General features: G+C 39.5%; 1 pseudogene; it reads right to left on the minus strand.

Annotated features, from left to right (window-relative positions):
- Window positions 1–1,050: 1,050 nt before the first annotated feature.
- On the minus strand, window positions 1,051–1,945 carry LOC118857675 (annotated as a pseudogene).
- Between the last annotated feature and the right edge of the window lie 12,769 nt (window positions 1,946–14,714).

The raw sequence follows: 14,714 nt of genomic DNA on the forward strand, positions 1-14,714 counted from the left end.
AATGAGTTCTAGAGTATTGTACTTAGAAAAAATACAAACTAATGCAGATACACAAAAAGCAAAAAAGCTACAAAGTATTTAAAGATGGAACAACTTAATTTCCACTTCATGAGAAGTTATATTGGAGCTGAAAGCTTTAGTCAGTCCTGATGCCTCGCACCAGCATTTTTTAGTTTGTTTTTCATAGTCAATTTTGCGAACAGTTCTAGTTTATCTTCATTCTTATTGTTTGTATTAATTCCACCATTCCTGAAATATTAAGCCTGGAGACTGGAGACAATCACACATGAATGACTATACTACATCACCAGTATGTCACTTCGCTTGCTCATGGATCCCAGCTTTGATCACCCATGACATCTTATCCTTCCAAACTACTTCTTCATGCTTTTCATAATGAGAAACGTCATCAAAGAAGGAGGTTATGTGCTTGCAAATGGAAATAACTTTAAACACTTGTTTAGCTTTTTCTAAGGGTACTTCCCGTGTGGCATGGGAGTCTGTAACCAGTTTGATGCTATTATTCTCCAGCCTGACATGTCAGGTTGTTGGGTACATCTTTGACAAAGATCTACTTGACATCAAATTTCCCCTTCCATTTGTCCTGAGACCAGACAGCAGCACTAGTGCCATACTCCGCAGGTGATTTCATCTCTGCTACTCCACAAAAATGTCCACTGCCACTGCCACTGAAGAGCAAATAGACAGGACCCTGATGGTTCAGAAAGCACTGTCTAAATGTTTGTTTCCATGTTCTGTGCTATATGGAGTATTTAATGGAATGATGAATATCTTCCCTGGAATAACTCTTTATTACGAACACACATCCATTTTTAAGGTTCCAATCAAATTCTATAGGGTTATAACTATGTGCAGCTTTCAGTTTTTCAAGGACAGGCTGTGATTCTCCACTTGGAACAGAATGAGTTTGGGCATATCCAGTAGAGTCGCTATTGCTACTGGTTCCTCCACTCTGTCCAAAAGCTTCATTTTGGTTTCAAGGGGGTACCCTGTGGTTTGGGGTGGCTGCTGAGGGTTCTGATATTGTGTCTAGGCCAAAGGAGGAGGCTGAGTTTGAAACAGGCTCAACAATCTGTAGTTATGGCTATGAGAGAGAGACTGAGGTAATGGTATCTGTTGGGGAGAGGGAGCCTTGCTCACAAGCCCCTTGCTATCCCAAGTACCAACGTCCATATTATGTTTTGTAGGTGGTAGAAGTAAAGCACCTCCAATTATAAGTCCACTTTTTGTTACCATTTTAGATTGTGGTTTGGCAGGCTTGCTGAAATGGCAGCCCATGATGTTGGTTTTGATTGGTAAGTTTACACTTGATCCACCATTACCAAAAAGGGCGCCAGTCATTACAGCACTGTTAACACACCCTACCTTCTTAACTGCAGATGTTGTCGCATCTCCATCAATCTAAGTCCAACCATTACCTACTCAATGCTGTTCATTCCAGGTGCTTTATTAAAAGGGTCATTAACATCTGTCTGTCTGTCCATCAATAATAGTACCACCCAAAGAACTGGATGGGTAGCTATAACTGCTTCCATAAGCTGAACTTTGAGTCTGTTGTCCTTGAGATCCATTTGTTCCCCATGCTGAAAATGCAGGGTTTTGTGGGAAAAATTTAAACCTGTGTTGATAGATATTTCTTCCCAGACCCCCAGGTTGTCCAAAACCAGCATCATGCATGGAATGATGGTCACCGTTACTAAACTGTCCATAGCTATCCATAGGTGAGATATGGAATAAGTGCATCACCTCCAGTAGACCATGTAGCTTCACTGGGTGAGTAAGGAAATCCAATAGATGGTGAATAGTCATTGGAAAGACAGGAATCAGTCATTGAGGGACAGCTATTATTCTGATTTGACTGTCCACAGAGGTAAGATTCAAAGTCATTGCCATGCACTGTATCCTTCTGATGCAATGAACCATTTTGTAGCGAGGGTCCATGCTGATGGCCCACATAATTCATGAACCAGGAACCAGGAGTGGGAAGAGGGTGGGATGGGAGAGAGAGAGAAAAGAGGGGAAAGGCTTGCCCAGTCCATGAGGTAGGGGCACCAAGGGTCCAGTTGGGGCTAGGTCCATGCAATGCAACTAAGGACAGCACGGCACTGAGGGCCTACACCCACTGGGGCTGTGGGGGTGACCCACTTGCTAATTTTTTTGACACTGGGCAAGCCTTTTAGTATCTCTAGCACTCATCTATAAAATTAGGTTGGACTAAATGGCCCCTAGGGTTCCCTCCAGTTCTTAAAAATTAGGATACTATGAACCTACATGACTTATTCATAAATGAAGGATGACTTGATTCCACTCTATATGTGTGTATGTGTCTGTATACATATACATGTTCAGACATATATGCATGTGTCTATACACATATATACCCATGGATAGATAGCATACCATATATGTGTGCATATATATGGAGCATCACATGGAGTAGCATGTGTGATACATTACATATCTATGTGTGTATATACATGTGTGTACATGCTTATACACATGTGCATGTATGTGCTGGCACGTATATATATACACATACATATACACATATTCATGTACATATTTGTGTCCCTATAAAATACAAGTAGGAGTTCACCTATATTTGTACCCTTCTATAGCCGTATGTGTGCCACATGTATGTATGACATATGCACACCATTCACATCCCACTTATTCCTCATCTACATAATCCTACACATGTGTATTAGCTATGCATGTTCCTTACATTTGTCTTTCCAAATATGTTCCTTAGACATGTTCCCTTTTGCTACTGATGGTATTGGTGTTTGTGGGAGAGTGTGTCCCATATTTATGGAGGATTATTACTTTTCAACTACTTTTCCCTTTTTGTCATTAGATTAAATGTTTTTGCTTTGAGCCAATCGTGTCCTCTGACTAACTACTAAAAGTAAATATATTGGTTGGGGTTTATGAGCTGGGGTTTGGGAAAGATAGGGATCCACAAAGTGGCTTGAATCTGAGGGCTTGCCTAGGGGACCCATGTCAAAGTTGGGAGGGGGATAGATGCTACCATTGAAGGTGGGGTCTTTTCTCCTTTGGAGTGTCATCTCCTTTAGAGCAGAGACGGTATTGTTTTCCATCTACATAGTCTCACTGCCTATTAAGTGCAAAAGCACCCAGGAAATCCATAAAAATGTTTGTTGAGTTACACTGATCCACAAAGGTGAGCAAGGTAGGAAAAGAACTGTGTAGGACTATGTGTTTTCATTGTTATTTTTTTTTGTGTTTGTATCTCATCTTCCTAAATGCAACATGTTTCTTAAAGGCAGGTTTCAGTTTCCAATATACAGAAGTGCCTGATACTCTGTGGGGGTTCAATAAATCTTTGTTGATTAAAGCTGAATGGAAGTGAGGGAGACAGAGGAAAGTGAGAGGAGGTATGCGTGAACAAACATGTAGCTGAATGGTTGAATGGGAAAGATAACCTTACCTTGCCCTTTCAAACCCCAAGTTCCCCTGTTTTGTGTTTATGATAAAAATTAGCTGACTCAGTCCCTAGGAACTAGTTCAATACCATGTCTGGAGTTAGTTTTTTTTAATCATTTTATCACCCTTTTCCAAGAATGACAGATGTTCCCAGATGTCAAGAAGGGGGAAAAAAATCACAGAAAGTACCTGTATTTACTTCCTGAAAAGGCCCCAGCAAACAAAATGAACAAACACTTAAACAATATATATTTGTAAATATCCCTGGCACATGGCTGGTGCTAAGTAAATATGTGTTTAATGGAAATATTTGGTTGTCCAAGTATTTCTCAAATATTCTTCATGAGTTCATGAATAATTCACTCCTTGCTGTGCTTCTGTTTCTCATAACTGACTTGTATCATCATTGGGTATTTGTTGAGAGCTCTGTTGGGTGTGTTACTAGCCAAAGGATCGATTATCTCCAAAAGCAAATAGGATACTTTTGCCAAGAAAGAGATTCAAGTTACCTACCTGAAGCTGATGAACTAGATCTTACAGCCCTCATACTTCTAAGTCAAGTTAAATAAGATCTGAGGTTTAAAACTTTGGTTTGGTCTTCGAGATTTCAACTTGTAGAGGGGCTAATTCCTACTCTATGAAGTTTCTTGCCTTAATCACTGTAATATCAATTGAGTTGGGACTTTCTTACTGTTTTAAAATGATTAATTAAGTGTCTTTGAGTCTTACCAGGTGGCAAGCCCCAAGCCCAAGCACCAATTAGGTGCTAAACCTATGTGGGTGTGAATTGGTAACCAAGGTGGGGCCCCAGGTGGGACTAACTAAGGGAGGACCTAGTTTACACATGAGTTTGAGTGATAGGTTTGGGATATCAGAGGCTCTTAGACCACGTGGGTTTAAGTCGCCTCTTTGTGACAATTCTAGGTCACGTGGGTGAGTCGCATGTGTGACTCACCCCTGACGCTGAAAAAGATATAAAACCAGGGGTTGGCTTTCTATTCTTTGGAGCTCTTAACCACAGCAGTGGTGGTGCGTATGACTCTGGGCCAGCCCTTGTTCTGAGCTCCCAGGCTGAACCTAGATGTTGGTAACTATGAATCTGTATTTGGTCTGTCTGTCGATGTTTGTAATTTGTTTAGGGCTCTCACTCTTGGTGGTGTTTGGAGACTCCCGGGCAGCTGTAGCTAAGAAGCCCTCCAGCTCATAAACCCGGATATTGGGACTTTGTTAAACTGTGCTAACTGTGTATTGGGATTTGAATCAGACAAGGTCTATCTGTCGATGTTTGTACTTTGTTTGTATTTTGCTCTGAAGTTCAGGGTACTGGTCTTTTCCCCTGAACTAAGTGAATGATATTTGTATGCTGAATTAAAGTAAGCTTGTCAACCCCTTAACGTTGCTTTCCTTACTAAAGCAGATCAAAAGAACCTGTGCTTTTGCAGTGTGTTAGTGGCTTTCTGGGTGCTGGTTGTTGGTGGATCTTACAGCCCCACAGAAGCTGCTAACTGGATTGTTGAAACAATCACAGAAGCAGAAAACAATGAAAATATGGGATTTACCTTGACAGAAGACAATGGGCTAGAAGTAATTTGATTCAATACGTTTTAAAATAGCAAAATTTTCTCATATACATATACAGTACACACATACCTATACACACATATGTTATCAAAGTCTAAAAATAATTGATTCTAAGTAAGGATTTTTCTCTTGAGGTACTAAAATCTTCATTTTATTTCAGGAATACTTTTGTTTTTCAATATGAAATTTACACATCAGAAGGATATTTCTGCCCTGTTTTCTTAATTAATTTAAACATCATAGCAAACAAGTTGAAACTTTAATTTTAAAACATCAAAAGAAGCCATACATGATGAACAATGATGAAATTTTAGAATCACTCAAAGCAAGTCAATAAATACAATATGCAATAATTATCAGGAGTTTGCCTCACAGGAAAACCATGGTAGTGCCCTTCTGGGACATGACAGCAGTCCCTATAGGTGGTGGACACCAATCTCCCACACTATACAATGGGAATCAGGGCCCTCATCTAGCCCCAAACTACCCAAACCTCCCAGTATTACTGAATCATTCTTGTGGGAGAGATAAACTCTCTCCAACCCACCCCTCCACCTACCCACCCCCACGAAAAACTGGAATATGAGAGTTTTTTTTCAGAGAATGGGCTGTACCTGTTCCCATCACAATTCCTGCATTAGCAGACCTATTGTCACAGTGCCACCCATTCTGTTTTCTGTGCCACCACTGCTGCTGCCTTAGCCCACTCCCAACCACTTTTTACGGTTCTGGATGCCCTGCCTATCACCGTGCCCCTCTGCTCGTCATAGTTAAGGCCCTACTCTCAGATATCTAGCAGAGAAAAAAGGTTAAGTACAAATTAGCCCTCGGTTACGGGAGGGAAGCGTGGCACAGTGGAAAGCCTACTGACTTGTCCTGAAGTCAGTGTACCTCAGTTCCTAGCCCAGCTCCAACACTCCAACAACAACCTGAGGAAAGTTGGCCTACTTCTATGATTCTCAGCATCCTCGTGGTAATGGTGATATTTATATTACCAACTCAGGACAACAGAATCACAGAAAGCTAGAAGGGACCTAAGAGGACATCTAGTCCAACTCCCTTATTTTATAAATGAGGAAACTGAGGCCTGGGATTAAATTACTTCCTGAGATCACATAGAGGTAACCAAGAGTCTCTGACTCGAAGGCTTACACTTTTTCTACTGTACAGGCTCCCTCCTTTCATTGTGAATAACGTACTATGTAAAACTCACAAAGCTTTTGTAAATTTAAATTACCTTTTTTTTTTAAAGAAGTACATGCCTGAATGTTAAGGCATAAAGTGAAAGGCATCCAAAGGTAAAAAGTACAGCCAGTTTTAGTGGCTAAAAAGCAGATTAGACACAGGGATAACATTTCTAAAGCTTTCCTTATGATTGAAACTATACTTTGTTAGTCCTAAGGCTTTCTTCAAAGGCATGGATGGGGAAAAAAATTACATCTTTATCTTCACTAACCTCTGACTGAAATTTCATTTCTTTCAATTATTAACATGGTCTACAAAACATTATTTTGAGAATGAGTCCATAAGTTTCAACAGCCTGACAATGAGGTCCATGACACAGAGAAGTACCGGAATTTAAGAATATGTTGAAAGATCAAGCAAAATTTTACAATTGACTACTTGGTCCTTCTGGTATTAAGAGCCCCTCTATTAAAGCATTCTAACCCTTAACCCTCCAAGGTAATCTGTACTCCCTGAGTGATATGGGATCAGAAGCAATGAATACAGAGAAACTCTACTAACTATAGTTTTCTACCTTTGTATAGCATCTACCCATTTTAAGAAGAAAATCAAAACATATTCCTTGCAACCTCCTCCCTGAACACACACACACACACACACACACACACACACACCCAGCAGCAGCAGCAGCAGCAGGAGAGGTTCTTCAAGGACTTCAGAAATATCAATTATCAGAATGCCAAGGTAGCAGACTGAACAAAGGGAGTGATGGGGGCTGGCCACACACAGGCTCTGGCCCAGGGAGATCAGAATTGATCACATAGGCCTCTTTCCTTTTCTGTCTCCCCCGTCTCCCTCCCCTATACCGGAACCGCAGGGCTGCCAGCCACAAGGGAATCTGTTTAAGGTTTCCCGTGCACTTCCAACTCCATAAGGAAAACAATGGCCTAGTAGCTATGACTCTTCCTGGTACGGCACTTTAAGGCCTATAAAACACTTTACACTACAGACCCCTATTTGATCCATATCACAAAACTATAAGATAGGTAGTTATAACGACCATTATTCCCAATTTTTACAGATGAAGAAACTGAAGCTCAGCCAATTTGGGCAGCTGTTCTGGGGCCAAGTGCACTTTTCCTTCTACTTCTAATTTTACTTTTCTCTAAACCAGCTTCTAAAGGTGCTCAAGTTGGGGCAGCTAGGTGGTGCAGTGAGTAGAACACCGGCCCTGGAGTCAGGAGGACCCAAGTTCAAATCTGGCCTCAGACACTTGACACATGTACTAGCTGTGTGACCTTGGGCAAGTCACTTAATCCCAATTACCCTGCCCTTCCCCCCCTTCAAAAAACAAAAACAAGTATTTAAAAAAAATAAAGATGCTTAAGCTCCCAACCTGAGTCAGTGAAAGGAAAAGTAATCACAAAATAAAGATGCTTAAGCTCCCAACCTGAGTCAGTGAAAGGAAAAGTAATCACAAATATAAAAAGAGTCTTAATTGCCAAAGTTAGGTTGCCTCTAGGCTTCAGGTTTCCTAACCTGCAAAATCATAATAGTTAAATGTCTATAGTGCTTTAAGGTTTGTAAACTATTCTACAAATAATATCTTGTTTGATCCTCAGGACAAGTTTGTGATATAGGAGTTATTATCCCCCTCACTTTACAGATGAGGACAACGAGACTCAAAAAAACTTAAGTTAATTCTCCAGGATCGCACAGCTGATAAGCTTTCGGCAGGATTCAAACTCTAGTCTTCCTGATTTCAAGTGCAGTTCTATCTAGTAACTTTATGCTAACTCTACAACAAGAAGAAAGGACTAAATGAGCTTCAGGATCTAGCATAGTCATCAGAATCTATGATTCTTTAATTCTTCTTTTGTAAATTATCCCACTTCCCTCTATCTGGCACTCTTTTAATAAACTTGGTATCACAGAATCTCCATATCCATAATTTGTACCAATTTTTCTCTTCTCTAAATAACACTTTCATTTTGAATGCAACTAGCACAAAAGAAGAAGGCCATGTTATGTAAGTCTGGCCAGTTATTAAGGCCTAGTAGAGTTGAGCCTTGTGAAGTATGTCAGTCAATCAATAAGCATTTATTAAGCACCTACTATGTGCCAGGCACTGCACTAAGCACTGGGGATATAAAGAGAGACAAAAGACAATCCCTGCATGTGAGGAGCTCACAATCTAATGGGGAGACAACCAGCAAATATACACAAACAAGCTATATACAAGATAAATAGGAAATAATCAACAGAGGGAAGGCCCTAGAATTAAGAGGGATTGGGAAAGGCTTTCTATACCATCCCTATAGGGATTTTAGGTGAGACTTGAATGAGGGTGTGAAGGGGGAAGGTGAACAAGAGCCAAATGAGGTCTTCAAAATGTGACTAAAGTAGCACAGGTGTCTCCAGTCTCAATGGTCTGATCACTCCACACCTTGATTGTCTCATTTCTGATCTTGACCTAATTCAGACTGCTTTTTCTGAACTCGCCTGCCTCTCTGTTATGAATGTGGGACCCTGGCTCCCATCCCCATCTCCCTTCTCATGGTGTCATTGGCCCTAGGTTTCCAGGGTTGGCTCAGCTCACAGCCTTCACCTGGTTTTTGCTGTATCACAGTATCTGATAATCAGCTACCTACCTTTTTGGAAGCACCAGTGCACATATAAGGACACTTGTGGCTCTCTGCTGCCCCTGACTGGCCCCCAGCTGTCAGGCCTACTCTTGTTAAGTTTTTTTAATGCCCCATTTATCCCCTCCAGCTCTGAGTCCCCTTGGAATTATTCACGGAGATTGCAACTAACCTTGTCACTGACTGCGGTGTAACTTTGCATAAGTACCTGTTCTAAAATATTCACCAAGGTTATGGAAGGTGGAAGATCAAGGCCTAGATTCTCACATAAACTACCTTCTCCCTCCCTCCCACATCCATGTTAGGAAAATAGTGACAAGAAATTTATACAATACGATAAACAGAAGTAAAGTTTACCGCATTCTTGGACCTTTTTCTAAAACATTATTTTGGCTCTCAAAAATTCTGTCTTATAAAATATTCACTGGCCTCACTCAGGTGGATTTCACAAAACCATTAGAACTGGAAAGGACTTTGGAGATTATCTAATCCAAACCCCCTTCATTTTATACATGTGGGAGTTGGTTTAGGTGTGAGCTGAAGAGAGGCAAAGTGATTTTGCTACAATCAAGTACCCTTTCTATTATATTTATCAAAAGTCAGACCCCTACCTCCAAAAATCTCTTCTATTGCTTCCTATGTCTCTAGATTTTAAAATGCTAATGTTTACCCAAGAAAATTTCCTTTCTTTGAATTTCCCCACATAAACAATGGTTCCCAAGGAACTAAGTAAAAAAAAAAGGTACAAAGAAAGGGAAGAGGAACAATGTTTAATTTTCTTCTGAGACTTCTTGCCCAATTTTTATCTAACTGCCTAACTTCCTTTAATGTTCACCAGCTTCCTATGGATTCATGGAAGTCATTTTTCATGGAGGGTTTAATAGACTGTTTACTGAAGAAAGCCAATGATCTGCAGTCACAAAGAGAAAAATGGATTCCCCAAGAGTAAATGGTGTCTCAAGTTTTTAGTTCTGATTTACCTTAACTTTCCCTTTCCATAAGGGATAATAATTCTAATTATCCATATCGAATTATCTAAGTTCCATAATTAGAAAAGTTGGGATGAGCGGGAGTGGCATGGGGACAGTGTTCAGACTAAAATTCTCAAATTTTCCAGAACTTTGAGTCCATCATGAATCTGAACAAAGGCTTACTGGAAACTGAGACATCTTTGCTGTTGCCTGATGCACCTACCCATTTCTACAGTTTACTAGCAATATTTCTTCATTTGGACCCTAATCGGATTCACATCTATTCGAGTACAGGTGTTGGGAGGCTGTTATGAGCCATTCTTGGCTCTCCCAGAAGCCTGCTGTGTACAAGTTTTCTATGATTTATTACCTGTTTATTCAGAGTGCAAAATCCTGGAGAGAGGTTAATTACTTTTTCCCTAAATAAATGTTTGATTATTATGCACTACCTATGAAAGGAAATTTTTTGTTTAATGCTTGGTAATAGCTTTAAATTCATCATTAATTCATTTTTTTGAAAATCAACTTTTGATGAGCTATCCATTTTAGAATAGACAATAATGGGAAGCCCAGTAATAGAATTCTGTGATATGAACTTTAGCTTTTGTCATAAAGTACTTACCAAGTAGGAGAGTCTCACAATTTACTTTGTGGTGTTTATATATAGTCTTGTGTATATTTAAACTAATACTTTTTTTGGAAATAATTTCTTATAAAAGTTATCTCTGCTAACGTAATAGAAAGTATGTGTGCTGGATTTGGAATCAGAAGACCTGCATTTAAATCCTGGTTCTGCCATATACTACCTTGTGACCTCGGGTAAGTCATTTCACTTCTCTGGGCCTCAGTTTCTCCATCTGTAAAATAAGGGGGTTGGACTAGACAACTACCTTCTAGCTCTATTCTATTATCCTTTCTTGGGCACCTGGCAAATGTTAATGATTCTGAAAAAATTAAGTTCATGTTGTTGGAAATTAATGATGGATAAGTAAACTTAATGGAATTAAGAATCAATGGAAACTGACACGTCCGATAGCCAAATTCAACCTAACCATTTATGAAGGTGAGAGAGATCAGGGAACATGTTATTCCTTCTACCTCTTCAAATCTCTCTACAGGCTCCCATTAATCTCTTTTTATCATCATCCTTTATAATGTTCATCAGTCCCTATCTGTTTTCTTCTCATCATCATTTGATCACCTAACTCACCCTTACTTTTCATTAATACAGGCTATGGATCTGGTTGACAAGAACTTAAGCCCAAAATATGGCAGTGAAGAGTTAGAAAAGAAGATGCCAAAATTTTTTCAAGTTATATATTTCAACTATAATAATAATGATGATACCAGGAACAGCAGCAGCTGTAGCTGTAGCAGCAGCAGCAGTAACAGCAGCAACTGACATTTCTGTGGTACTTGAATGTTTGCAAAATACTTTAGGATATTTTCTCACTTAAGCCTCATAATAATCCTGTGAAGTAAGAACTATTGTTCCCATTTCCCAGATGACAAATCTGAGGCACAGATAAATTAACTAATTTGCTTTCAGTTGAATAGCTTCTATGTACCAATGCTGGGATTTGAACCCAGGTCTCCTTCATTCTGAGTACAGCAATCTATCTACTACATAATTTCATTTCCTCCTATAATATACCTCAGAACAATGGAGAGCTAAGTCATGTAACAAAAAGAAATTTGACAGTGAATTTTATAGTTCCCTGACACTTTACCTCTTCCATGAAGCTTTCCCAGACAAATCAGAAATGAATTGATAATTTTCCCCAACTTTCTAAACATAAAACTGACTCACTATCCCAGCTTACCTTTGGCTTTTATACCAAATGTATTATTTAATCCTATTTGTGTTATTCTAGCTTCATTGATCATTTCATATTATATGTGTGCATATGACATGCATTTTATTTATAACATATACATATATGCATATACACGTGTGCATACATCTTCATGAATATACACATACATATATCTCTCTCCATATATATACATACACATATATATAAATACATACATACATACTATATCCTCTGAAAGGAAGCATGGCTTAGCAGATAAAGAGCTGGTGGCCTCAGACTCAGGAAAATCTATGTTAAAGTCCAATCCTTTGCCAGATATTGATGGTGTGCCTCTGGGAAAGTCTCCTAACCTCTCAGTGACTTAGGCAAAGATAATGTAAGTCTGAGTTGGCAGAGGAGCCTCTGAAATCACAGGTCTTGGAAAAACAAATGCAATCCTGGAGAAATATGAGACATACAGATAATATGTATTTTTATGTCTTGGCCAGGAATGTGACCAAGGGTGATAACTATGTCATGATATCCATAAGTCTTCCATAGAACTTACTGGGGCTAGGCAAAACAGGATACTATGAATACAAAACCAACCAACAGCTAGCCCACAAGGTCAGATGATAAGGCTTGTTAGAAGCAAAGCAGGGTCAGCAGCGGGAAAGCTGGTACAGAGGCCATGAGAAACCAGAGACAAAGAAAAGTCCCACTAATCAGAGGTAGGAGATCTAACACTGGTTTTCAATCCATTGTTCCAACAGGGCCAAAAAGAAGAGGCGTGCCCACATTTAGAGGCAATATGGCATAGTAGAAAAAAAATATTGGACATGGAATCAGGAGAACATGTTTAGAATCCTGTCTGATACATTATGTGCAAATTTGGGCAGGTTATTTAACTTGCCTGAGCCTCAGTTTCTTCATCTATGAGTATAATAACAGCACCTACCTTAAGAGATTATTTTGAGGAATAAATGAGGCAATGTATTTAAATGACTTTGCAAACCATAAAGTACAATATAAATATGAACTATTAATCTTATTATCTATCCAAACCTATTGTTGGCAACCAGAAAATATGAGGATGGAGACACTGTCCACTTTGCAGGACCAAATCACAAGTCTGAAAATGGTAGCAAGATGAGTCAAAGAAGGGGTCTGAGCAAGGCAAAGACTGCTTGAAAGTTTTTTAGAGTGGAGTGAGTAAGGATATCCATGTCCACCTAAACTCTCCATTGAGAGTTTAGGCTACTATAGAAATCTCCAGACCATTTCTGCATCCTCCTGAACAGGAGGCAAGTTTGTTAGGAATGGTAGCCTAAATGCACATATGTGTTAAGAATACTGGATGTGTCTTTTTAGAATAATTGTCTCCAAAATGAGGACTGCAGTATAATACCAAGGAGGCCGAGTCCTGAATCCAAGGAGCATGTTATCAATCAGAGGGTGAGAAGTTGGCTTGAATCTCTACTTCCCCAGAATAGTCAACTGGCAGTCTTAGCTGCAATAGAGCCATGCCAATCCTTCACCCATTCTCTCCACTGCTTTGGTCTAGTGAGCAAAAGAGGTAGTCAAAAGAATTGATGAGATGCATGTGTGGGAGCAAGGAGGTGTCACATTTAAATTAAGAAAGAGTCAAGTCAGGACAGCATTGATGATGTCAGACTTTTCCTTGCCCAGATTAGCTTCTGAATTCATTCGCTCTGCTCAGTGATGGACTAGCTTAAGGTCAGAGACAGTCAGAGGTCCTAACAACCAGGGAATGCACAAACCTTCATGGTTTAAGTCTGTATCTGATTTCAAGTTCAGTTCTCAGCCATCAAGAGCCCAAGTTCTTGCTCTCCATCTGACATTAGTTGAAACATTAGTTGAACCCTCTGTGCAAACTGTATTGTTCATACCCATTTTCCCTCTTAAGGAAATTGTACATTTCCTTAAATTCCTGGGTTTGGATTGATCCTAAGTCATGGAGTACTTTTTTGATCTAAGAGAGCAGCAGGCTTTAAGTGGTTTACAGATATTTATTATTCATCATTCTCTGATTATGCACTATTTATTTGCTCATTGATTCTCTTGCTAAGAGTAAAAACTACTATCTAAAGAAGTTCATCTGTTTCTCAGGAGAAATGACTGCATTATAAAAGGGTCATGTGACTAAGACTGAAATAGAACAAATTCAAGTAGGAGGCAGGGTTTGGTCATTATCTAAGGACTCAGGGCTAAGTTTTAATTAGGTATATCTGCAAATCTACACACTTCTTTATCAGTCAGCACTGCTCAAGCAGGTTAATCAAGGTAGCGTGGTACTCCTTGAGACTTATTTTTTAAATAAGACCAGGTAAGTTGAGATCAATGTCCCTGGCAGTTAAATGCAGAATAATGTTTTACACAAAATAGTTGTTTCACACATATTTGAATGAATTAAGCCTGCTAACATCACCATCCTTTCTGCCAATAAAAGTTATTAAATAGTAGTTTACACGCTTGCCCCGTCCACTCCCCCCCCAAAGGTTCACTTCCTCTGGGGTGGGACATTCCCTGAACCATACTTCCCAACATCTCTTTTGGACATTAAACATTGGCCTCCTGTGTGAAAGGATTTTGTCACATCAGATTAGACCACCCATGAAGAAAGCAAAAAGGTGATGAAAGGGTTAAATAAGAACTGTTACTGGCTAAATGTACAAAGTATCTAAAGGACTTATCCAAGGTCAACAGCAAGTCCGCATCAGTATTTGGGAATGAAACTTGGAATTCTTGACTCGCACAATTGTGCTTAGTCTATCTTCCCTCTCTAAAATGACTGTCTGAATGATCATTATCGCTTAATAACTACTAAGGGTCCTCTGGGTACTAGGCACTGTAAGTAACACTAAAATAGGTATGATCCTTTCCTGGAGGAGTTTACTAACTCAATTAGGCACAGAGAGCCACTTAGCAAAAGGCCTAGAATGGCACAAGATTGGAAAAATAGAGAAAGGAGAAAACAAAAGGCGAGGCCACACACCAGATGGGGAAAAGGCATTAAAAATGAAATGAATGTCTGGTGTTGAGCCTCATTT

This window comes from Trichosurus vulpecula, chromosome 7 (assembly GCF_011100635.1).
Source record: "Trichosurus vulpecula isolate mTriVul1 chromosome 7, mTriVul1.pri, whole genome shotgun sequence".
NCBI classification, from domain to species: Eukaryota; Metazoa; Chordata; class Mammalia; order Diprotodontia; family Phalangeridae; genus Trichosurus; species Trichosurus vulpecula.